This window comes from Grammomys surdaster, unplaced genomic scaffold (assembly GCF_004785775.1).
Source record: "Grammomys surdaster isolate TR1022 unplaced genomic scaffold, NIH_TR_1.0 334, whole genome shotgun sequence".
Taxonomy (NCBI): Eukaryota; Metazoa; Chordata; class Mammalia; order Rodentia; family Muridae; genus Grammomys; species Grammomys surdaster.
In genome coordinates, this window is record NW_021604753.1 from 3,896,373 (window position 1) to 3,919,362 (window position 22,990).

The following is a 22,990-nucleotide window of genomic DNA, read 5'->3' on the forward strand; positions in this document are numbered from 1 at the left end:
CAAGCTGTGAGCCAAATAAACCCTTCCTCCCTTAAGTTTCTCTGTCAGATGTCTTGTAACAGCAAACAGAAAGTGATGGACACAACCAGCCTTTGTTCCTGAGTAAAGATGACATGGACCACGTGTCTCACTCAATCCATGGTGGACTCATGACACACAAGAGGTATGGACACTTGTAAGCTACTGGAATTGGGATTCGAGATCTTACATCAAACTGTAACAAACTGCCCCACAATTTAGCAGCCCCAAGCAACATGTGTTCATTATTTCACAGTTGATCTTGGGTGTGAGCAGGGCTTAGCTAACCCTCTACCTCGGTTTCTTGGAAGGGTTTCATCAAGATGTTGGCCATAGCTGGGGTCTTCTCTGGAGTTTCGGCTGGGGAAGGATTCACTTCAAAGCTCACATGGTGTTGGGGTACTGTGATTGTTTACAGGGCAGGCAAATCTGTGATCAGATTTGTCCCAGACTTAGCTAACTCTATGCATTCCTTTTGAGAACAAAGAAGAGCCAACAGAAACATTGACAAGAAACTGACAGGAATCTGAAATGCATATGCTAGACTGTGGCCAGTGAGAGGCTGGGTGGTGGTAGCACACAGTTTTAATCACAGCACTCTAGAAGCAGAGGCAGGAGGATCTCTGTGAGTTTGAGGCCAGCCTGGTCTGCAGAGAGTTCTAGTACAGCCAGGGCCACACAGAGAAATCCTGTCTTGAAAAAGAAACCAAAAGGGGGCATGGTGTGGGGTAAGCTGAAGTTTTCACTTCTTGCTTAGGTGTTGGCTGAAGCATCTGGCAGTCTTTACCAAGTGGAATCATTAATAAGCTAGCTCACCACACAGGACACAAGCCTAGAAGGTAACAGAGAAAGTTGGCTGGTGAGACAGATGTTACAGTGTTTCAAAACTTAGTCAAGTGACACACATTACATTTAGTATGCTCACTAGAAGTAAGTTATAATAGCCAGTCTGTTGTTGGGGACGACAGATGACGAATACCAGGCACCTCAGGCATTTGAGGTCAGCACAGCAGCCTAGACACCAAACTGTTCTCGGAAGAAATCCTCGAATGGAAGTCAACAAACCCCAGGGCATCTGTGAGGTCTCAACTCCTTAAACATGATGCTTGGACCACACTCAACCGTGATTAGTTCCTGATGACACTGAGAACCTAAATGACATCTGCTTTAAAATCTCCATTTTGTGGACAGGACTCCATGCTGCCTCCAATACCTACTCTGCTAGGCTGTGTGTGGCAGTTCCTATCGATAACCCATCTAGAATCCTCTAGGATACTATCCTCTGGGCATGTCTGCCTGAGGCTTTCTAGATTGAATTAACCGAGGTGGGAAAACTCACTCACATGTGACTGTAGGCAGCACCTCCCAGTGTGACCAGCCGCTGCACACTCTTGTTGTCATGACTCCCTCATCATGATGGACTGTACTCTCACACCGGGAACCAAAAATAACCCCTTCCTTCCTTAAGTTGTTTTGTCAGGTATTGTCACAGCCACAGACACGTAACAAACACAAGCTGCTTACGCCTGTGACCAGATTTGCTCCAGGCTTAGCTAACTTTGTGCATTTCTTTGGAGAACAAAAAGGAGCCAACAGAAACATTGACAAGAAACTGAAGATACTCTGAAGTACATCTGCTGGGCCATGGCCAATGAGAGACCATTACATTCTCTCTCTCTCTTTCTCTCTTCTGAGATAGGGTCTTACTACATCTAGCCTGTCTGGACTGGAACATGTTATATAGATCAGACTAGACTCAAAGTCATGGAGATCTGTCTACCTCTGCCTCATGGGGGCTGGGATATAAGGCATAAACTGTCAAGTCCAACCAGTCTCTCTCTTTAGGAAGAAAATATGTGGGGTGTGTGTGTGTGTGTGTGTGTGTGTATCACTCCATGTATGTACACATGTATGCACATACACATATGGAGGCCAGAAAAGGGTGTCAGATGCCCCATTCTGTCACTCTTCACCGATTCCTTTGAGGCAAGGTTTCTCCTTGAGGATGGGGCTTTTGCTAGATTAGAAGTGAGCACTCCCCAGCAATCCTCCTGTCTCTGTCCCCATCTGAGCTGCAGTTATAGGTGTTTCCAGGGATACCTAGTTTGTTACATGGGAGCTGAGACCTAAACTCTAATCCTTATAACTGTGGATGAAATGCCCTTAACCGCTGAGCTATGTCTATAGGCTATCTCTTTCCCCAACCCTGAACCCAACCCCTCATGTAGCCTCTCCATGGCTTCCCATGGCTTCAGATGCCCTGTCTCCAAGCAAGATGATCCTGTTATTAACTAGCTCTTAACAAATAGCCAAGACAACTGCAAGATCCTGCTTAGCAACTGCAGATAGACTCAAAGCAGTGTACCATATCATCTTAAGAATAGCAGGGAGACCATAACTCAAGCAGTGTACCATATCTTCTGAAGAACAGCAGGTAGATCATAATTCAAGGCAGAGTACCTTATAGACCATGACATGTTTCAAGGCACAGGCCAAGAAGATTTTGTACTTTTCCACCACCTGGCCCCTCTTACCCCCTCCCCTTGTAAAACATGCTATAAAAAAGCATTTCATGTTCAAAAATAAATAAATTAAAAAAAAAAGAAAAAAAAAACAAATAGCCAAGAAGCCACAGTGGCATACAGAAATGGTCATGCGTATCTCCCGCACCACGCTGCAGCTCTGGGGCCTCAGGGTGGGAAATCCTGCAACTTACCCAGTGTAGCTCTGATCCAAGGAGCTTTCGTTTATCTGAGCCCACTTGGGTACCAGAATGCTATTTTACTGATTTCAAATGGCAAAAATGTGACAGGAGCCCAAAGGCTTCCAACTTTCACAAAGGCTTTGTTGTTAATTACTCATTGGCTGTAGTAAATCACGTGGTCCAGCCAGGGCTCCAGCTTGTGAGAGAATGTGCCCCGCCCATTTATACCTCATCAAAGTTTTGGGAGTGAGAACTCCATGGAACACACCTTCCCTTTCCCCCACACCATTCTGAGGTCTCAAGTTCGTTATTGAGAGGCCAGGAGTAAGCGTACTACATATATAGGGCTGGCCTCTGCCTCCCCCTGGAGAGAGGAAATAAAGGAAAATAATCAACAGGCGAAGGTGAAGGGAACAGGTGGGTGAGGCTCTTCCGAGGGTCTGGAAAAGGGAGAGGCTCAACCTCCCATTCCTTTCTTCAGTCCTGTTCTTCCCAATTCAGTACACACCCAACAGCAGGAGGCCCCAGGAAAGATACAGGAAAAGGCAACACCCAACTCACTCGGGGTGAGGTGTTGGTCCTTTAGCAGCCATTCGGCCTGAGGTCTGAGAGCTGTCTTCTCTAGGCCGGTCTGTGGTGGGCACTTGCCATCGACCTTTGCTGTAGACCTTAATCCGTGGGCTTGTAGCCCCTTCAGCCAACACCGCCTGGCTTCAGCTTGCTAACACTTTTATTTTGGTGGTATTTATATTTGTAAGTTTATCTTCTATTTTTGGAGGATGGCCCTGGCTTCCTGTTTGCAATGCAGGGCTTCCTTTCAAACAAATATATTTAAATAAACAGGGTGCGTTATTTGACGAAGAAAGAATAAAAAGGGGTTGATGCAGTCGGCTTGGGTTTAAATCCACGTGGTCATTCTTATAGGGCCTTTGTGCAGGGTCGTTTCATATTTTCACGAGTCTCAGCTTCACTGTCGATAAAATGCGGCTGTGTTTTTCAGGGCAGTTGTGTTACATTACAGCTAATGTTTGTCAAGCAAGAAACTTGACTAATATCCAGAAGCTGTGGGTTCCATCCCCAGCACCACAAAAACTGAGAGTGGGGTACACACCTGTCACGTGTGCACTTTGGGGTGAAGGCAAGGAGTCAGAAGCTCAAGGTCATCCTTGGTTATTTAGTAACAAGTTGGTGGCCAGCTTAGGCTACATGAAACCTTGTCTCAATAGCAACAATAATAAGGTAAGGTTGGTAAGGTATTTGACATGTGGCTAATGGTTAGTAAATAATAGTAGCCACTGGAACTCTCCCTTTTTTGCAAAGCTTTTGGTTTTTTTTGTTTTGTTTTGTTTTCCAGATGACCATGGGACAGACAGGCCTTTGCTCAAAGTAATAGCTTCTGTCCAATGACTTGAGGAATATGAGTCTTCATTTGCCTTAAAATGGAAGTGAGATCCTAGACTAACCACATCAGCTGGAGGCCTAGGGGAGTGACCCTTTGGATTTGGGAGTGTCCTGTCCCCCAAGGAGTCTCTAACTTAGACCCAGTGAGAGTGTCCCTCTAGAGAGATCTGCAAAGGAATTTTCAAATGATGCCCATGAACACTGAGATGCAGTGGCCTGGCTTGGGGTGGTAGGGGTGGTGGTATTTGCCATGTGTACCTGTTACCCTAACACTTGGGAGGTTGAGAGTTTAAGGGCAGCTTGGGTCACATAAAAGACCTTGTCTCAAAAAATAATAAGTAAAAAATAAAATAAATCAAGGGCTGGCAAGACGGCTGTCATAGTTAGCTCAGCTGTCAACTTGACACAAACCCAGAGACACCTAGGATGAGGAAACAAATTAAGCGATTGCCTCATCCAACTGGTCTGTGGACATGTTGGTAGTATATTTTTCTGACCACCGTTGTGGGCAATGCCATCCCTGGGTCCTTTCCCAGGTCCAGGTGGGCCTGGACTATATAAGGTATTGAGCAAGCCAAGGGAAACAATCCAGTAAGCAGCCTTCCTCCACAGTCTGCACCAGTCTCTGCCCCTGGGTTGTGAGCTTTGCTTTCCTCAGTGAGGAGCTCCCTGAAGTGTAAGGTGCAACCAGTGCTTTCCTCTCTATGTTGTTTTTGGTGTTTATAATAAAGACACTTGCCACTATGTGTGACAACCTCAGTTCTGTCCCCAGGATCTATGCAGTGGAAGGTTCTCTCTGTGTGCTCTCCATACACAGAGGCGAATAAGTAAATAAATGTAATAAAAATACTGAAAACGGAAATAACTGAAGCGACAAGATGGCTCCCAGGTGAAGGCACTTCTTGTGCAAGCCTGGTGAGCCTCAGGAGTAACACAAAGGAGGAAGGAGAAAATCAGCTCTGCAAAGTGTGTGTGTGTGTGTGTGTGTGTGTGTGTGTGTGTGTGAGAGAGAGAGAAAGAGAGAGAGAGAGAGAGAGAGAGAGAGAGAGAGAGAGAGAGAGAGAGAGAGAATGCTTAAGAAAAAGAGAAAGCAAGAATACAATGCCCAGTGGAGACAACTTGGACCCTCTACCTCAGACTTCTCAGTAGTTAAGATTACAGGCCTGGCCAGGTTTGGAGGGATTTTAAGACTGGTCCAGATGGTGGTCTTACCTCAGGGAAGGAACTGTGGCTTTTCAGTTATGGCTTGGCTCATATCTACTCAGCCTCTCCTGAAGGCACTGTGTGAGTGTGGCCTTTAGACCTCAGGGCCAGGTCCCACCAGGCCTTCCGTTTCTGTTCTAGGAAAGTGAGGCAGGAGAGATTAACAACCTGCTAAATTAGTAAGAGAGACAGAGGGCTGCTAGTTAAGAAAAGGGAATCGCAGGGTCCTGACCCTGCAGTCAGGAGAAGAGGGGTGATGGAGATGAGAAGGGTAGCAATGCTCTCAGTAAGAGACTTCCAGCTCTCTTGAACTTTTCAGAGTGCCGCTGGACCGCCCAGCAGAGGAGGGGGGGTCCCCACAGCCTCCCGTGGTCCCGCCCCCTGGATCGGCGGCTCCTGACATCATGGACAGGGAGGCGGGCTCGGGAGAGGGCGGCGGGGAGGAGGCTCGGTGGCCCGGAGGGCGGAGGACGCCGCGCAGTCCCAGCCCGGAGCTTCAAAACAGCCGGCGCCTCGCCCCACGCGCAGCCCGCCACTGTGTCCAGACGCCTGCGCCCGGTGAGTTGGGGACGCGCCCAGGGACTGCAGTGACGTCGGGGTTCCGGGATGACAGGGGAGAGGTCTGCACTCTTTAGAAGTTGGGACGGGCCGGGGGAATCTGTGGCTTACAGGGAGGGGTTGGGGTGCGGTCCATGCGACAGCCCCACTGCTCCAGACCTCTGGGGCGCAGACTTCCCCTTTGATGTCCCCAAGGCCACCGTGCCACTCCTGAGTGGCATTCGCCGCCTTTTGTGCCCAAGCGGGCGGAAAAGTTTGGGGAAGAGTCAGGGCGGATCCCCTCTCCGCCACCGCTGTCCCAAAGCTCTGAAAGAAAGTCCAGAGTAGTCCACTTGTCGCCTGTGGTACTCAGCGTCTGATTCCCAAGCAATACCAGTCAGGCAGGACCTGGTCCGCGGGTCCCTGAGGGCCTCGCGCTCCTCGGAGTTTGGGCTCCGTGGCGCCCCACAGCGGCGAGGGGCAGCTTCCTTGGGTTCTTAACGGTGTCCCAGCCTGAGGGGTAAGCCCCAAGGATGGCCCCCCTGCCTGCTCTTGACTACTGTGGCAGATCTGTGGGCTTTAAAGGGAAGGAGGGATGACACCCATGATTCCATGGGAAAAGGAGGTATAACTGAGTGTGCATGCCAACTTTGGAGAAGGACTGAAGTTTCTAGGTTGAGTTGAGCTGGGCCCCACTACTGTGAGGCACCTAGAACCTGCCAGTTCAAAGACAATCTAGTGGGTGGTGATCGTTGCCAGGTGATAGAGACGGCTGGGATTTTGAACTATTTAGCAGGTACAGATTTAATTGCGGATGATGGAAAGTTTTGAGTTTAGATAGTGGTGGCTGTTACTCAACATTGCTGGTTCGTTTCAGGCCGTGTGCTTGTAGAATTACAAATGGTTTACATCATAAATGCTATGTGTATTTTACCATAATGAGGGGCACAAGAGACACCTCTAGCCGCCTCTGCTTGAGCACTTTGAATCAGAGAGAAACCGAAACCCAGGCATGGAGGCTGCCCACCTCTCCCTGGAATGTCACTTTCAAATTAGGGTAGAGGTTCTGTAGGATGGACCCATGCAGGTGACAAGGGAGACCCAAGGGAAAAGGATGTGGAAGGCCAATGGGGGTATGCATTGAGCTCCGAGTGCCTCCTCTTCCCCTGCCCCCAGAGAGCCTTATTCTGGGCTGTCCCGGCACAGCACACCCTCCTGTTGAAGGTGGAGAAACCTGGCCTAGAGACCTGGTAGGGTTGGTACTGAAGGCTGCTGGGCCACACCTTCTCCCTATCGTCCCTGTGTTTCCCCCTCCCCCATTCCCACCAGGAGATACCTCAGTGGGCTGCAGGAAATTCGGAGAAACCTTTTAAGAGGTGTGGGTCCCTACAAGGTATTGGGCAGGTAGATACCCGGCCCACAGCCTAGAGAGGCACTAGGGGTGGCCAGAAGGTGTAGAACCTGTTTTTCCTCCAAGGGGTTTTGGATCTTTACCACCTCCACCCCCACAAGAATGGAGAGTCAGAGAGAGCCGGTCGCACAGCCTGGAGCCTTCTCTGTCCCTCAAATGCAGAAGCTGAGGTTGGCCTGTAATCTGGGCAAGGGTGTTTGTGTGGGAAGCTGGGGAGGGAGCCAGTAGGGAGGGGGAGGGCAGGGCAGGGCAGGGAGGTGCCGCCTCATCAACAAAGGAGGCCCCCTCTCAAACTCACACTGCCCCAAGGGAGAATTTAATTGTAAATACAGAGCATATCTATTTAGCAGCCCTCCAAAACACACGCACGCACGCACGCACGCACGCACGCACGCGCACACACATGCACGCGCACACACCGTCCTTACAGGTAACGACATCTAGATTCCTCTCTGTCTTATCTTCGCCATAGGTACTAACCACAGGGAGGGCCAGTGTGCCAGTGTTTCTTGTTTATGCTCAGGTACATGCTGACACTCTACCACCTGTGGTCTCCTTCTCTCTTCCCAGAGCCTCCCTGCTCCTCAGTGAGGTGCAGTGGAAGTCAGTATTTTGTCACAGTGAATTTACTCCAAGGAACTATATAAATACCTTTCCAGGGCACATGAAATGGCTTGGGACCTGGAGGCTGTCCAGGAGTCAGGAGTCCAGCCACCTCTTGAGGGGCAGCTAACTGTACATGTGCATGTTGCCACGTGTGACTGATACCCATGTCTTTCAGGTGGGGGCTCTGACACAGCTTTCTTTCTTTCTTTCTTTCTTTCTTTCTTTCTTTCTTTCTTTCTTTCTTTCTTTTGGTTTTTCGAGACAGGGTTTCTCTGTGTAGCCCTGGCTGTCCTTGGAACTCATTCGGTAGACCAGGCTGGCCTCGAACTCAGAAATCCACCTGCCTCTGCCTCCCAAGTGCTGGGATTAAAGGCGTGTGCCACCACTCCCCGGCCTGACACAGGTTTCAGAAGCCAAGTTGGGGCAGCTCCTTCAAAAGCCATGGGTAGCTCAACTGGAGCCCAAAGGTGGGATTGGGGAGCAGAACTCTCTTGGAAGAGTAAATTAAAGGTTAGCAGAGAGAGGCCGGAGCAGGAGCATGTGTTCCTCTGTGCTAGAAGGAGCCAGAGTCTGACCTGGGGAAAGATGGGTCCCTTTCGAGAGGGAGAGGATGGGAAGAGAAGGTTCCCCTGCCTCACCCCGTCACTAGTGAGATCTTGTCTTGTTCCCTGCAGGTGTTACTCCAAGACCATGATTTAGGTGGAATGTAGACAGCCTTTTTGAATCAGGGATTGAACACATCTGACTCTTGTTAGGGCCAGGCCCAGGAGAGCTCTATAAATATCAGAGGCAGGGCTACCACCCAGCCAGAGTGCTCACTGGTAACCTGACACGCCAAGTAAGGCTGGTGCCCAGGACAGATAGTGATGACAACGTAGGACCTCTGGATTCTAGAGACACTTGAACTCCTCCAGGCAAGCCAACCTGGGGACAGATGCCTGTAAAGGGGCGGGGAGGGGGGCTGCTCTCTGCACTCACTGGTGTGGGCAAAATAGTGAATTTCAGGACTTAAAGAATTTAGAAAGCCCATTTTTGACAGAGTCACATGGTATGAGTTGGTGGCAGACCTAGGCTTCTCTCTGGACATAGACTCCAGCTGAGGAGCTCATTGACCAGGAATGGGTCAGTGGGATCACAGCCTCATGCCATGAGGGACTCTTGTGGCAGAGGAATGTCAGGGAAAACAGTCAAGGACTGGGTCACTTTCCCTAGAGCTCGTAGGAGTTTTCAGTCTCAGCTGCTGGGCTTTCGAAAAACTGGCTCATCTTGGGGCAGGATGTAGAGAGGAAGGAGGCTGGAAAGAAACAGAGTAGATGGTCATTCCCCTTCCCGGCTGAGATACTGTCTTCACTTAGTAAGTTCTTGTTGGATTCGGAACTGAGCTCGAAGCCCGTACCTTCCTCGAGCAGCCATGCTTCTGTTCCATGGGGACTACGGGCTCCGACAGCTGCTCCTTTCTTGCCAGGATTGACTGCACCAGCTTCTAGAAGCTTCCTAGGACTTAGGGTCCAGAGTTGAGTGAGAAGTCACCAGTGTGGTACTTTTATTAATACCGTTCTCAGAAACCTGGGATGATAAATTAGTCTTTCTTCTTTCTATGTCAGGCCATAGACCTTTTATTTTAAAATCATCCTGGGCACCGGCAGAAATGCATAACACTTGGGGAAAAATCACCTCATGCCACATTTACTCAGTGAAATGTTTAAAAATACTTTTCATTTTAGCAGCTATGGCACAGGCTAGAGATGGACAGCTTAGACCTCATTACAAACTGCTACTACATTAAGACCGGCTCCTCAGTAAGAGTATTCATGTAAGATTTTCCCCTCCATTTAAAAAATGTTGTTATGCTTATCTTTGTATATATATGTATGTGTTGGCATGTACACATCTCATGGCATACATGTGTGGAGGTCAGAGGACAACTTACAGAAGTTGGTACTCTCCTTCTACCCTGTGGGTCCTAGGAATTAGACTCAGGTCTTCAGGCTTGGCTTGGTGGCAAGCTCCTTTACCCACTGAGCCATCTTGCTGGCCCTAGACATTTCCTCCTGATGTGCTGTCACCTGTCCACCTTGTCACCTTATCCTTCTTTAAAATGAAAAGTATTTTTAAACATTTCACTGAGTAAATGTGGCATGAGGTGATTTTTCCCCAAGTGTTATGCATTTCTGCCGGTGCCCAGGATGATTTTAAAATAAAAGGTCTATGGCCTGACATAGAAAGAAAGACTAATTGTATATTCTCCTTGGTTGGCATCTGGAAGAAATCATAAACAGTACATGGATCTATAGCTTCACAGATGCTACATGATGTCAAATGAAAGTTGATATTTTTTAACTCTAAACACTTTTAAAAACTAAAGTAGTTAATAGACACAGGTGATCTTCAAGTTTGGCAAAAATCTTACTGCCCCATGACTGCTTTTTCAGAAGGTCTTTGTCTAATGGGGACTGGAGTGAACACATTTCACACATATTAAGTATGACATTTTAAAAAATTTTATACATTCATGCAATGTATTTTGATCATTTTATACTTTAAATAATGTATTATTATTATTATTAGTGTGTGTGTGTGTGTGTGTGTAGTCACATACATGTCATCAAGTGCATATAGCAGAGGAAGACTTTTAGGAGTTGGTTCTCTTCTGCTACCATGTGAATATTATTAAGCAGCTGTCTTCTATAGGCAATCTGGCAGGGGGAATCCCCTGTCTTCCAAGGTGACTATCAGGTCAGGGGGGACTGAGTCAAGGTGTACCTGCCAATTCCAGAGAAGCTTGTAATATGATGTACTAGGATTTCCTTAAGCTTATGGGGCTGGACCTATTTAGTATACTCCTAGTAGCCATGCTTCTGGGGACAGTAACTACAATATCCTTAAGGCATTTTGCAGAATATTTTATAGCATTAAGAAGAACAAGTTCAGGCTGTCAGGATGACTCATGGGGAAAGGTGCTCTACCACAAGGCTGCAATACTGATCTTTGTTTGTCTGTTTTGTTTGCATCTCTCTGTTTAGCTTTGACTGTCCTGGAACTCACTCTGTAGACCAGGCTGACCTCAAACTCACAGAGATCTGCCTGCCTCTGCCTCCTGATTGCTGGGACTAGAGCTGTGTGTCACTGCTGCCCAGTGCATTATTGAATCTTTTAAATAAAATTATTGGGATGTGGTGATAGCTCCACCAGAAAAACAAAACAAAACAAAACAAAACAGACTTGAGTTTGACTCCCAAGACTCACATTAAAAGCAAGCAAGCAAACAAACAAACTGAATGTGCTTGCCTTCCTAGTGCTGGCCAGCAGAGATAGTGGATCCCTGGGGCTGGTTGGCCAACCTAGCCTATTGCTGAGTCCAGACTAGTGAGAGACACTGTCTCAAAAGAAAGGAAAGGGCAGAGGCAGGTGGACTTCTGAGTTCGAGGCCAGTCTGGTCTACAGAGTGAGTTCCTGGACAGCCAGGGCTACACAGAGAAACCCTGTCTCTAAAAACCGAAAAAAAAAAAAAAAGGAAAGAAGTAAAGTGTACTGAGGTCCCCTGGCCTCACATGTACATGAGCCACTTGCATCTGCACACACATGAACACATACACAAATACACACACACATGATCAAAACATTATGTGAAAAAAAATATTCGAGGAACAGCAAAATGGCTGACTGGGTAAACAGTCCTTGCTGTGGAAGCCTGACGGTCTGAATTGGCCTCTCAGAATCCATGGTGGAACGGGAGAACCAATCCTGAAAGTTGATCTCTGACAACACATGTGTGCCCACGCTCACCACACACACACACAAAGAACAATAACCAAAAAAGATATATATATATCAAAGCATTTACTATTTATATAAAAATAAACAAAACTTCCATTACATGCTCTGTGCCCTCATATGAGTTGTGTTTGTTTAAGGAACAAAGCCCAGAAGCAAGCATCAGCTAGATTAGCCACTGAGGAGAGGGGAGGCCAAGGAACTGGTATAGCCTGAATGAGTGATGGGCTTCCTATCTCATCCGTAGCAGGGATTCTGTCTGAATCTTAGTTACAATGACTTGTTCCTTCCTGCACTGGGGAAGCAGTAGGGCTTCACAGGTGTGAATGTGGGAGTTACACAGAGTGCTCATGGCTCTGGGGCCTCGGCTGGACCACAGGCAGCCACAGTCATCTGGGAACAAGATGGTGAGTTGAGCTGTCATCCAGCCCTTTGGGCATCTCTGTGGAATGGCACATGGCGGATGCCCAATGAGTAAGATAAGTTCCGTTCTGGCTGTTGTGTATGAATGCTAGCAGTGGTTTGGAAAAGAAAGACCAACAAATACGCTTGTGGCAGTCGTCCAAGCAGGTGAGAGCATCAGGGTTGGGTGTCCAGGGCTTGGCAGAGATCTCAAGCAGATGGGTGAAGACCTGAGTCTCACACTAAACATTAGCTTGACATTATTTAGAGCAGGAGAAAATGGCCCCTACTTAGCAGTGTTATCAGCAGTAATGACAGTAATTACTGTTGCTGCCTTTTGAGTAGTTTGCAGGCCACGTGCGGAACCTCCCTGCACTCATTTAAAGGTAGAAACTGTTGTTATCTCTGTTCTCATGAATGAGCCTGTTAAGGAACATGCTCCAATATCACAGCTTGCAAGTTAGGATCTGCTGCTGGGGCTCCCGGGCGCCATCAGACACGGCAATCCCCCTTCAGGTCTTCCTGTCAAAACTCAACATATACTTTTTCCTCTTGAAATTATCTGGTCTTTTGGGTCCAGAATGTTCTTTTGGTCTAGAAGTCCTAATGGGCGTCCTGGATGTCAAATGTAGGTGATCTCTGTCCTCCAAGGCTCTCTGACAAGGTGACATGTCACCTCTTTCCTTCGTGCCTTAGTGTGCTGTGTGTGTGTGTGTGTGTTCTGTGCATAAGGCCAAAAGACAACCTCTGCGGTTGCTCCTCTGCGGTTATCCTCCTTGGTTTTAGAAGCAGGGTCTCTCACTACTTTGGAACCTTCCAAGTAAACTGGCTGGATAGCCAGTGAGCCTTCCCAACACTTGGATTATAAACAGGCACCAGTATTCAAAGTCTTTTTAAAAAACAAATTCTGGGGATTTGAACTCAGGTCTTCCTACAAAAAGCAGCTACTCTACCAACGGAGCCATCTCCCAGCCCCTCCTTCAAACACATCTATGAATACAGACAATGTCATTAGATGATATGCTCTTTTTAAGTCCAAAGGTGGCAGGGAAACCTTTTTATCACTACAGAATGTGTCCCAAAGTCCAGCCAGATGACCATGAAACCAAGTGTCTAAAGGAGGCAGAGAATGAGTTTCCTAGCCCTTAGTGAGCCCACCAACAGCATCACCAACTTGTTACGGCTGCCAGGACCCACCTTTCACTTTTCCCTGCAAGCCCTATTTCCTCCTCTTGCTCACCAGGACCACCACCATCTTTGTCATTGATAGACTATCCAAACTTTGGATTCCCTTCTCTCCTTTGTCTTATCGTCACAGTAGGCACAGGAGTATTGTCCCCACATCTGCTCTGTCCCCGAGAGCCACCTTCCATACTTGTCCAGAAGGATCAGACCAAGACAAAGCTGGCAGGTGGCTCTCACTCACCCTCCTGAGAGACTTCAGTGGTTTCGATTGCTTCTAAAATAAAGCTCCCACCACCACCCCAAACATACACACAAAGAACTGAGGCGAGGCTTTGCATGATTTGGCTCCAAGATCCTTGGCTGGCTGCCCATCAGAAACCGCCCAGGGAGCCATGATAAAATGCAATTCCCAGTCCCCACTGGCAGGAGTGACATCAGCCCCTTGGGAGGGTGGGGCCATTCACAGGTGGTTTTTCAGGTCCCCCAAGAGTGCTGGGCACAGGACTGTCTCCTTCCCTGAACTCATCAGCTTCTGTTGATCCCTTTGTGCTCTGGTCACCGGGCTTTACTTAGTTCCTCTGACTCTTTGGTGGTACTGTGGACTGAACCCAGCGCTCCTCAATGCTTGACAAGAGCTCTGTCACTGAACTACGTCCCAGCCCTTTCTTCTTTTTTAAAAATTTGACACTGGATCTAAGTTGCCCAGGCTGGCTTTGAACTGACAGTCTCCTGCCCCAGCCTCCAGAGCTGAGATTATGGGCTCCTCTTAGGGTATCCTGTAGGCTGTAGTATCCTGGAATGCAGCTGGAGAACAGACTGACCATAAATTCCAATGTGTCAGGAAGATGACCTTAGGCTGGTCATCTTTCTGTCTCCACCTCCAGAGAAGTAAGATTACAGGTATATACCTACCTGGGATATGCTAAGTAGGCAAGCAGTCTACCACTGAGCCACATCCCAAGACCCTACAGGTCCCTGCAGGATCCAACTCTCGGTTTGTTTGGGGTTTTTTGTTTGGTTGGGTTTTTGTTGTTGTTGTTTTGTTTTGAGACAGGGTTTCTCTGTGTAGTCCTGGCTGTCCTGTAACTCACTCTGTAGACCAGGCTGGCCTCGAACTCAAGGTCTTCCTCTTGACCTGGGATTAAAGGCTGTACCACCAACAGGCTCAGGCTCTTAACCCCCTTTTACCGTTGTTTCCACTGTTGTTCGCTTTCCTTCCCTCCCCACCACCCGCACCACCCGCCCCCCACCGCCGCTGTGAGTTGTGTGTGCTCAGTCCTTTCAGAGGAGTACATTTCTTAAGGCACACTTCCTTCCTGGTCACTTTCAGTGACATTGTGTTAAGAATGGCTAGGGATGGCAGGCACTGGGACTTTGCTTCTGTGTCTGCAGAGCCCACTGTTGCACACACCCCCCCCTCCCCGGCCCCAAAGCCAGCATAGGTACTCCAGCCTCCTTGGGCCCTTGGGGAGGAGTCTTAGAGGGAGGTTCTGTGAGTGAACTCGTGGGAGCTTCGGGCTGCAGATGTGAGAGGGGAGGTGGGAACGGGGCAGGGCATGGACAATACCAGAGATGATGGCCAGGATCAGGGCTGTTGTCCCCCACCCCCACCTCATACACTTGTCTCTGCTGGGGTCACAGTAGAGCAAGAGACACCTGTTTATGTCCTGGAGACATGAGGTCACTCTTCCAAGCCAGGGCCTAAAGGGGCTTAATCACAGGGGCACAGCAGGGTGAGGTCCAAGTGCCTGAAGCCACTTAGAGATGATTTCTGTAGTAAACAAGAAAGGCTCAAAAACAAAAGTGACATGTCATATTTACTCTGAAGTGTTTCTTAAATGCTGTGGAACTGGCTCAGTAGAGGGCTACACCCAGAACCCCTCACTAGGGAGATAAAAGCAGGACTATCAGGTCACCAGATTTCTGAGATGTATAGCCAGCTTGAGGCCAGCCTGGGCTATGTGAGATTCTGCTAGGGGAAAACAAAAGAACACATGTAAGCTTAATCTGTTTTAAAGGGAAATCTGAGCAGTAAGTGGTACAGGGGTATGTTTGACACTCATAGTGTCTACCCTAGATTCATCACTGGCTGAGATCTGTCTGCCCAGCTGCTGAAAGCATGGAATGAGAGTATCTCGGATTCCCTGCCATTTATCCAGGTCTGTCCTCCACAGACGGCTGCTGGACACAAGAGTAAGGCCCAGGCACTGGGTCTCAGGGTTGAACAAACCTGTGGTGCTGTTCACTTTCTGGAACCCGCTACAGGGTTGGCGAAGGTGGGTCTTCAGCAAGTCCACCTGGCTTCCCTCGCTTCCTGACACTTTTCACCAAAAAGCTACCACCAGAGGAATCTCACAGGCCGCACCCATGGCACCCAGTCTTTGCTGCCACTCAGGGACTGACATGTGGACATACTGCTTGCCTCCAGACCTTTGGTCTGCTGAGGATTCCAGGCCCACTTAGCAGATGCTTACCTGCCCCAGCATGCTTGGAGCGTTGGAAGGAGATAAAGGAGGTGAAGTCAGGCCAGATAAAGAGCTTGCCTTCCTTGACAGTGTTAATGGTACGGTGTATACCAATGCTGTCTTGGTATAAGAAACATAAGCCAAGCCAAGCCAGGTGATACAGACTTGTCATTCCAGTTTGTTTGGGGTTCAAAGACAGTTTGGGCCAGTTTGGTCATCCTGGATAATGTAGTAAGACAGAAAGAATGAAGCTGCAGATGCATGGGGGGCAGCGGGCAGGGACCCGCCTGGCATGGGGGCAGCGGGCAGGGATCCACCTGGCATGGGAAGGCCTAGAATTCTATCTGCTGTAGTGAAAACAACAACAACAAAATATCTCCCAGAAGGCAGCATTCCTTCCTAAGTCTCAAAAGAACACTGTGCCTGGGAGGTTCAATTTCTTTTTATATATACTATATAAAAGTATAAACTGTTTATAGAGCGTATGCATATTCTAAATTCAACCTCAAATCACAATGTAAGGCAACTGGTCCTTAAAATATTATTACTTAAGGACCAATGGGATTGCACTGTGGGTCAAGACACCTGCTGAGCAAGCCTGGCGACCTGAGTTCAATCACTGGAACCCACATAAAGGTGGAAGGAGAGAGCAGACCCCATACAGTTGACCTCTGACCTCCACATGTGTGCTGTGTGGCTCTTGCTACACATACACAATAATCAATGTAATAATTCTTAATGACTGTCAGGGGACAACTTTCAGGAGTCAGTTTTCTCCTTCATCATTCGGATCCTAGGGCTCAAACTCAGTCTTCGGTCTGTGTGTTTGCCATCTCTGCCTGCAGATTCCCTGTTTTTTTTTATTTTTTATTTTTTATTTTTTATTTTTTATTTTTTATTTTTTATTTTTATTTTTATTTTTTGAGATCAGCCTTTTGAGCTACTCGGGCCTTCAGCTGTTCAGACAGACCTATCCACGTCTGGAAAGGCTATCTGTTTGCTCCAAAGCCCCAGGGGTTCAAATGTGATCTTATCCCAAGTACCTCCCAGCAACACCAGACAAACTGACCCATAAGACAGACCCACTGGACCTGGTAGCTCTGGCCTGAACTCTCCTACCCAGGAGGCTGAAGCAAGAGAAACGCTAGTTTTGTTCAAGACTAGCTTGGGTAGCTAAGTAAGACCCAATCTCAGAACTTCTTTTTTAAAGTGGAAGTGTGGTTCAGTGGTAGGATGTTTACCCAGCGTGCAGGCAATTATGTCCTCAGTACCATAGATAACAGCAGAAACAGAGTTCCCATTGGCTGTTTATTTGCTTTGATTACACTTACTTGTATCTATGTGGATGTGGTTGGGCACAGGTTTGCCAAAGTACATGTGTGAAGGTCAGAGAACAGCTTGTAAGAGTCAGTTTTCCTTCTCCTGTGTGGGTTCTGAGGATTGAACTAGAATTGTCAGACATGGAGCATGTGTCTTTACTCAAACCATTTCACTACCTCTGCCCCCAACACATGGGACCAGACACATGGCATTAAATAAAGCAAAATCCTTTTTCAAGTCTCCTTGGACCCTTCAAGAGGAAATCTTGGCTTCACACTAACATTTGAAAACTTCTCATCCACACATGGATGAGAACTAGCTTTAGCAGAGAACTAGCTGGCCTGGCACTTGGACCTTCAGCAGTGCTACCATGTGACTCTTCCAGTGCACTGCTGAGGGCTTTCCTTAGTGAGTGCATGCTTCCTCTTATAAAGCTGCAGGCTTCAAAGGTGAGCAAACGTTTGACTGCTCATTCCCCAGTACTCAGGCATTAGGGACAAGATGCCCTGTGGGGAAATGTCCATGTGGACCCCCTAGGGTAATTCCTAAACATCCCTGTTGTCCCCAGGACAACTGCCTGTTTCTCTTCCTCCTAAGAACAGCCCACATGGTTTACTCTCCTGGTGACTGCCCTGCAAGGGTGCTGGGGAGAGAAAATTGACAGTGAGGAAAAGATAGAGATGGGGAGGGGATTCCAAGGGGTTTACGCAGAACACAGCTCTGGTCCAAAGTCAGTGAGGGGCGTGGCCTGGGAGCACGAGCTCTGCTTGCCCTGAATAACACATTCCAGTGGAAGGGTTACATGGGCTCCTTGTAGTCACAGAACAACAGACGGTCACAGATCAAGGACTTTCCAGATACACTGGTGGCAGGTAGGTATTGGAGGTGATCTCTGCAAGAGGTCTCATATGCTATCTGCTGACATTCTCGGCTTGTGTGGTTGGTGGCTGCCACTTTGGTAAGCTTGCATGTCCCAAAGGGATTCATCTGACAGTCACAAGATGTTGGGTCTAACCCTGGTGAATTGCTGTTAGGACTAGAGATAGAGCAAGCTAATCTGGACTTGTCACATTCCAACTCTCTATCAGTCAGCCCTGTAGGATCTTTACCATAGGCTCTCAAGGGTCCACTTCCTGACTGGTGATGACCACAGGCTCATAGCATCTGCCATGAGCCAGGTCTGGTAAAATCACTTTCATTTAACTATCTCCCAGCAGCCCCAGAAGTGGGTATATCCATGTCACCCCACTTTTTTTGAATGGAGAAACCAAGGCACAGCAGCAGCTATACAATAGACCCACCCAGGCTACCTTGCTCCAGTCTGTGGCTGCCTTTTCATTATTTTTTAGACAAATCTTTAGTAAGCCTTGCCTGTTGTCAGTCTTGCTATACAGTCAAGAATGACATTCTTCTTCTTCTTCTTCTTTTTTTTTTTTTTTTTTTTTTTTGGTTTTTCAAGACAGGGTTTCTCTGTGTAGCCCTGGCTGTCCTGGAACTCACTCTGTAGACCAGGCCGGCCTCGAACTCAGAAATCCGCCTGCCTCTGCCTCCCAAGTGCTGGGATTAAAGGCGTGTGCCACCACAGCCCAGCGACATTGAATTCTTGATTCTCCTGCCTCAACTTTCCAAGTATTGGGTTCTCGGACATGTACCGCTATGTATGTCCAATCTTGTGTGGTGTTGAGGATCAAGCCCAGAGCTTTGCGCGTGCTAGGCAAGCACTGTCCCACCTGAGCCACACCCCCAGCCCAGCCTGTGTCTGTACCTCCTTTTGCAGGGATTATTTCTTGTCCCTGGACTGATTTATGGCTCCTTCCTCTATTAATTTGCTAGTTAATCAGATGGATACCTGGTTTCCTAGATGAGCTGCTAGCAAAATCCATCTACAGAAGTGACAGCTCTTGTTCCCTATGAGAGAGGAAGTGGCCATTAAGAGGAATTCATCTGGGATTACTTCCGAGTCACTAATATGAAGTGCTCTAGAATGAAAAGAATATTGCTGATGGGTGCATGGACTGGGAGCACCCTGAGTCTGGAACCTTCCTCATACCTAGCAACCCCTTCCAAGCCACCCCCCACCACGCGCACACAAATGTCTGCTGTAAGCGCCCTCTCTGAGATGCCTGTTGGGTTTACTGGATGGTGTTAATTGCAGGGAGCCCTTTGAATAATGACAGCCAAGAGCGAGCACGGTCATTGTCTGGGGCAGGAAGCAGTCACTGGTGGAATAACAGTAATTATTCAACATCCAACAAATATTGTGTGTGAGGTCATCTGCCTGTGATACTTGTCATCCTGGATTGTTGAGGGCCCCTCATATTCCATGCCACAAGCATTAGAAAGGGTTTTTTTCTGTGATAGAGGAGGGCCGGACTCCACATTTGAGGGTTTAGAAAGTAGCCGCGCTCCCTGCTAGAACCTCCACATAGGCTCAGCAAGTACCTGCTGAGCAGCCTTGCCACCGTGGGAGATGCGAAGTCCCTGAACTCTGACTATAATAAAGCAGTGCTGTCTCAGGAAGCTCTTGCTGTATACAAATCTTCCCAGAAGGTGACAGCTCCAACAGAAACACGGCTTTGGTTTATGATTCTCCAGGTGGGCTCTGGGAAGGAGAGAAAAGTTGGGTGGATTCTGAGTCTCTGTGTTCAGCTAGGGTGGGGATGTCTTTTCCAGAATAGCCTGTCTGTGAACCGTGTGGCCTTATATACTCCAGCTGGCCAGTCTGGCCTGGTCCAGGCCCTCGGGACAGAGGACAAGGGGTGGGGACATATGTACCTCTGAAGCTGTCAGTCAGAATCTGGGCAGCTTCCTTTCTGCCGCATCTTGTAGATAAAACAAGTAGGAAGGTGGAGGGTGGAGAGATGGATCCTACACGGCTGTTACTTTTACATTCCTGACAGGAACAACTGAAGGGGGGAAAGGTCAGAGGGTGATGGGGAGGGCATGGCCGTAGGAGTGTGGCCCCAGCTTCTCAGTCTTAGTGGACTGGGAGGCAGATAGCATGAAGTACCAGGGGGCAGACTCTCATCTTCAAAGACACGGCTTACCAAAACAATGTTCCTAGCAGTAATTTGCTGAAACTGTTAACCATTTTCCTTCATGCACACGAAGGATTCTGGTCTGTCACTTTTTTTTTTTTTTGAGAATATAATCAAATTACAATATTTTTCTGTTTCCTTTTCTCCCTCCAAACCCTCCAATATAGGCCCCCTTGCTCTCCTTCAAATCCATGGCGGCTTTCTTCACTAATTGTTATTGCATGCATGTATATACATATTTATTCCTAAGTATAACCTGTCAGTCCATGCAATTTTACTCGTATGTGTTTTCAGGGCTGGCCATTCTTGTAATGTTGTCCGGTCATGTTAGCCTTACAAACTGACCAGTGGTAGGGATTGTTGTTGACCTCTGTTTGACTTCCTGGAATTGGGGTTATTCCCCTTTAAATGTTTGGCTGAATTAACCAGTGAGTCTATCTGGGCCTGGAGCTTTTTCCCCATGGCTACACCACAGCTCTTCAGGTCTGTTAAGCTTCTGTCAACAGAAGGTTCAGCTCCTATTGGGCACATGTTCCCCTTGCATATGTACATCTCGGCATCTTGGGGCATTCTCTGGTGCTCACCTTGGAGACCAAGCTTGGGTGTTGTTTATTTCACCAAGGGTCTACCATACCACTACACACACTGGCAAGCCACATCTGTTTATTTATATACCCTTGTGCCCAAAAGCTCCTCGGATGCACAGAACCCACAGTATACAGCAGGTGCCAAATCAGTGTTCATTTCATTAATAATGGCTCCTTTGGGAGAGTCTGGTATACTCGGGCAATGCACATTGACTGCCCTTATTGCTGATGTCATGGTTATTATACTGCTGGGCTGGAAGACCTACAGGGATGCAGACCAGCCATTCAGTCTGTGGCTTTTGCACTGGAGCTCCACCAAATTCCAGTGTCCCGCCTGTGGCCATTTCCGGACAGAGCCAAGTGCTGGCCTTTAGCCCAGAGCCCCAGAGTGAAGCCTGAGCATGAAACTGGACTGTCCAGGGTCCATGGGCTTCCACTGTCCCCAAGGCATCACAGAAGCCTTAATATTCCCATCTGGATGGTATCCAGACAACAGCCCAGGAGGCCACAGTAGCTTCTGTCTTCCTGAAAGCAGAGGACAGAGCCACTTTTGGCTGCCATGCTAAGGGAGTGTGAGAGGCCTGGGCTCTAGGAGCCTGGGGTGGAGGCACCAGCTCCAGGGTGGGTACCAGATTTCCTCAGTCGGTGTGGCCCAGCATTTCCCTGGCTCACCCTTCCCAGTGCTAAGCCAGTACCCAGGGAGCGAGGCTATGGGTGGAGGGGTTTGGACTAGAGGACTACCCAGATCTCATCAGCTAACTTAGGTCTGTCTTGGAGGGCCCCATACCTCTAGCCTGCCCTTGTGTCTGTCCTTCTGGGAATGGTCCTAGCCCAGGCCTAGTGGCAGCTATAGGGAGGTGTGGTGGAAGGAGCTGGAGGGACAGAGCATCCATCCAAGCACTAGATCTTCCCTAGACGTTTGGTCTCTCTGCACGGATGTAGCCTGTGCCAAAGCCACTTCCTCTTGGCAAAAGTTGAGGTCCTAGGCTCCTGCCTTAGGGATTATGTGAAGAAAGGACAGGAGAGGACCCCAGGCTGCCTGTAGCCCAGTCCTGAGCCCTTTCTATCAACAGCACCCTGCTAAAAGTACCCCACAATCCTTGTCAAGGTGAATGGTATCTGGAGAATGTGGTGTCATTGGAGGGCCAGTGAGTTGACAGCCCTTCTGTGCTTTCCTTAGTCTCTGAATCTGTGAAGTAGTGGGAGAGAGGAGGATAGAGAAACACAGAGAAGGGCGAAAGGTTGGATCTTGCGCTGACGCCTTCAGAAGCCTCAGTTTGTCATCTGTGAAATGGGACTAATGAGCCCTTGCTCAGCTAGCTTCCTCAAGCTTAACACTAAGACACAGCTCCACTCTTCATGGCAGCAAGTCTGGTTTTCATGTGGGGTGGACCCTCTGGGCACCCGTCTCCTGGATCAATTCTAGCTCCCACAGATCTTGGAGTTCTAGCTGATCACAGTGGGATTTGCTGGTCTTCCCTGAAGAATGCTGTGTGTGGACGGCTCAGCCTGGGGGTGGCAGCAGTTGCTGAGGCTGTGCATGCAAAGGATCTGAGGAGGCCAGAGCCAGGAGAGGGACAGGGAGAGTGGGAATGCCCTCCGAGACCAAGGCCTGGGTTATTTAAAAAAAAAATGTAGGAAGAACATAAAAAGAAGCGTGGAAAATAGAACAGAGAGACAAAGAGAGATGGGGTGGTGTTCTCCGAGAGAAAAGAAGGCAAAATATTTGTATGATGACCAGACAGGGATGATGGTTAGCTACACAGAGACACTTAGGTGACAGGAGGTGGGGAGGAGTGTTGTGTGTAAGGGGAGGAACCTTGAGTGCAGCAGAAATGAGACAGCTACCTCAGTGCACTGGAGGGAGAGAACCATCCCTAAAGGTTGGCTCTGATCAGTGTAGTGCACCCCAACGCATTAAATAAACAAGTTAGGCTGTCAAGATGGCTCAGCGGGTAAAGGTCCTGACCACCTGCGTTGGAGATCTGGAAGGACAGAGAACAGGCTCCCCGAAGTTAGCATCTGATGGCCACAAGCAAGCTGTGGCATGCCCATGTCCACAGTCAAGGTAAAATAAATAAACATAGTAAGCATTTTAAGAGGAAGTTAATGAGGGGCTGAGGAGCCAGCTCGGTGGTAAAGTACTTGCCTTGCAAGCAAGACGACCAGAGTTCAGATCCTCAGAATTCATGTGCAAACCAGTCAGGAACTGTAATCACGGTGTTCAACACCTCCCTCCCCTTCCCTCCCCGTCCCTCCCCTTGCCTCCCCTTCCCTCCCCATCCCGCCCCCTCCCACCCCCCCCCAACCCATCCCACCCCACAACAGCCCAAACCAAC

The 22,990-nt window shown here is 48.5% G+C and overlaps 1 protein-coding gene across 1 annotated transcript in view; it reads left to right on the forward strand.

The window, feature by feature from the left end:
- Positions 1–5,795: 5,795 nt before the first annotated feature.
- The window catches only part of Emp2 (epithelial membrane protein 2), a 33,528-nt gene continuing 16,333 nt past the window's right edge, over positions 5,796–22,990 (forward strand). The window contains exon 1 of the mRNA XM_028778386.1: positions 5,796–5,884. The gene's annotated coding sequence lies outside the window, so the exon portion shown is untranslated. The remainder of the gene's footprint in view (positions 5,885–22,990) is intronic.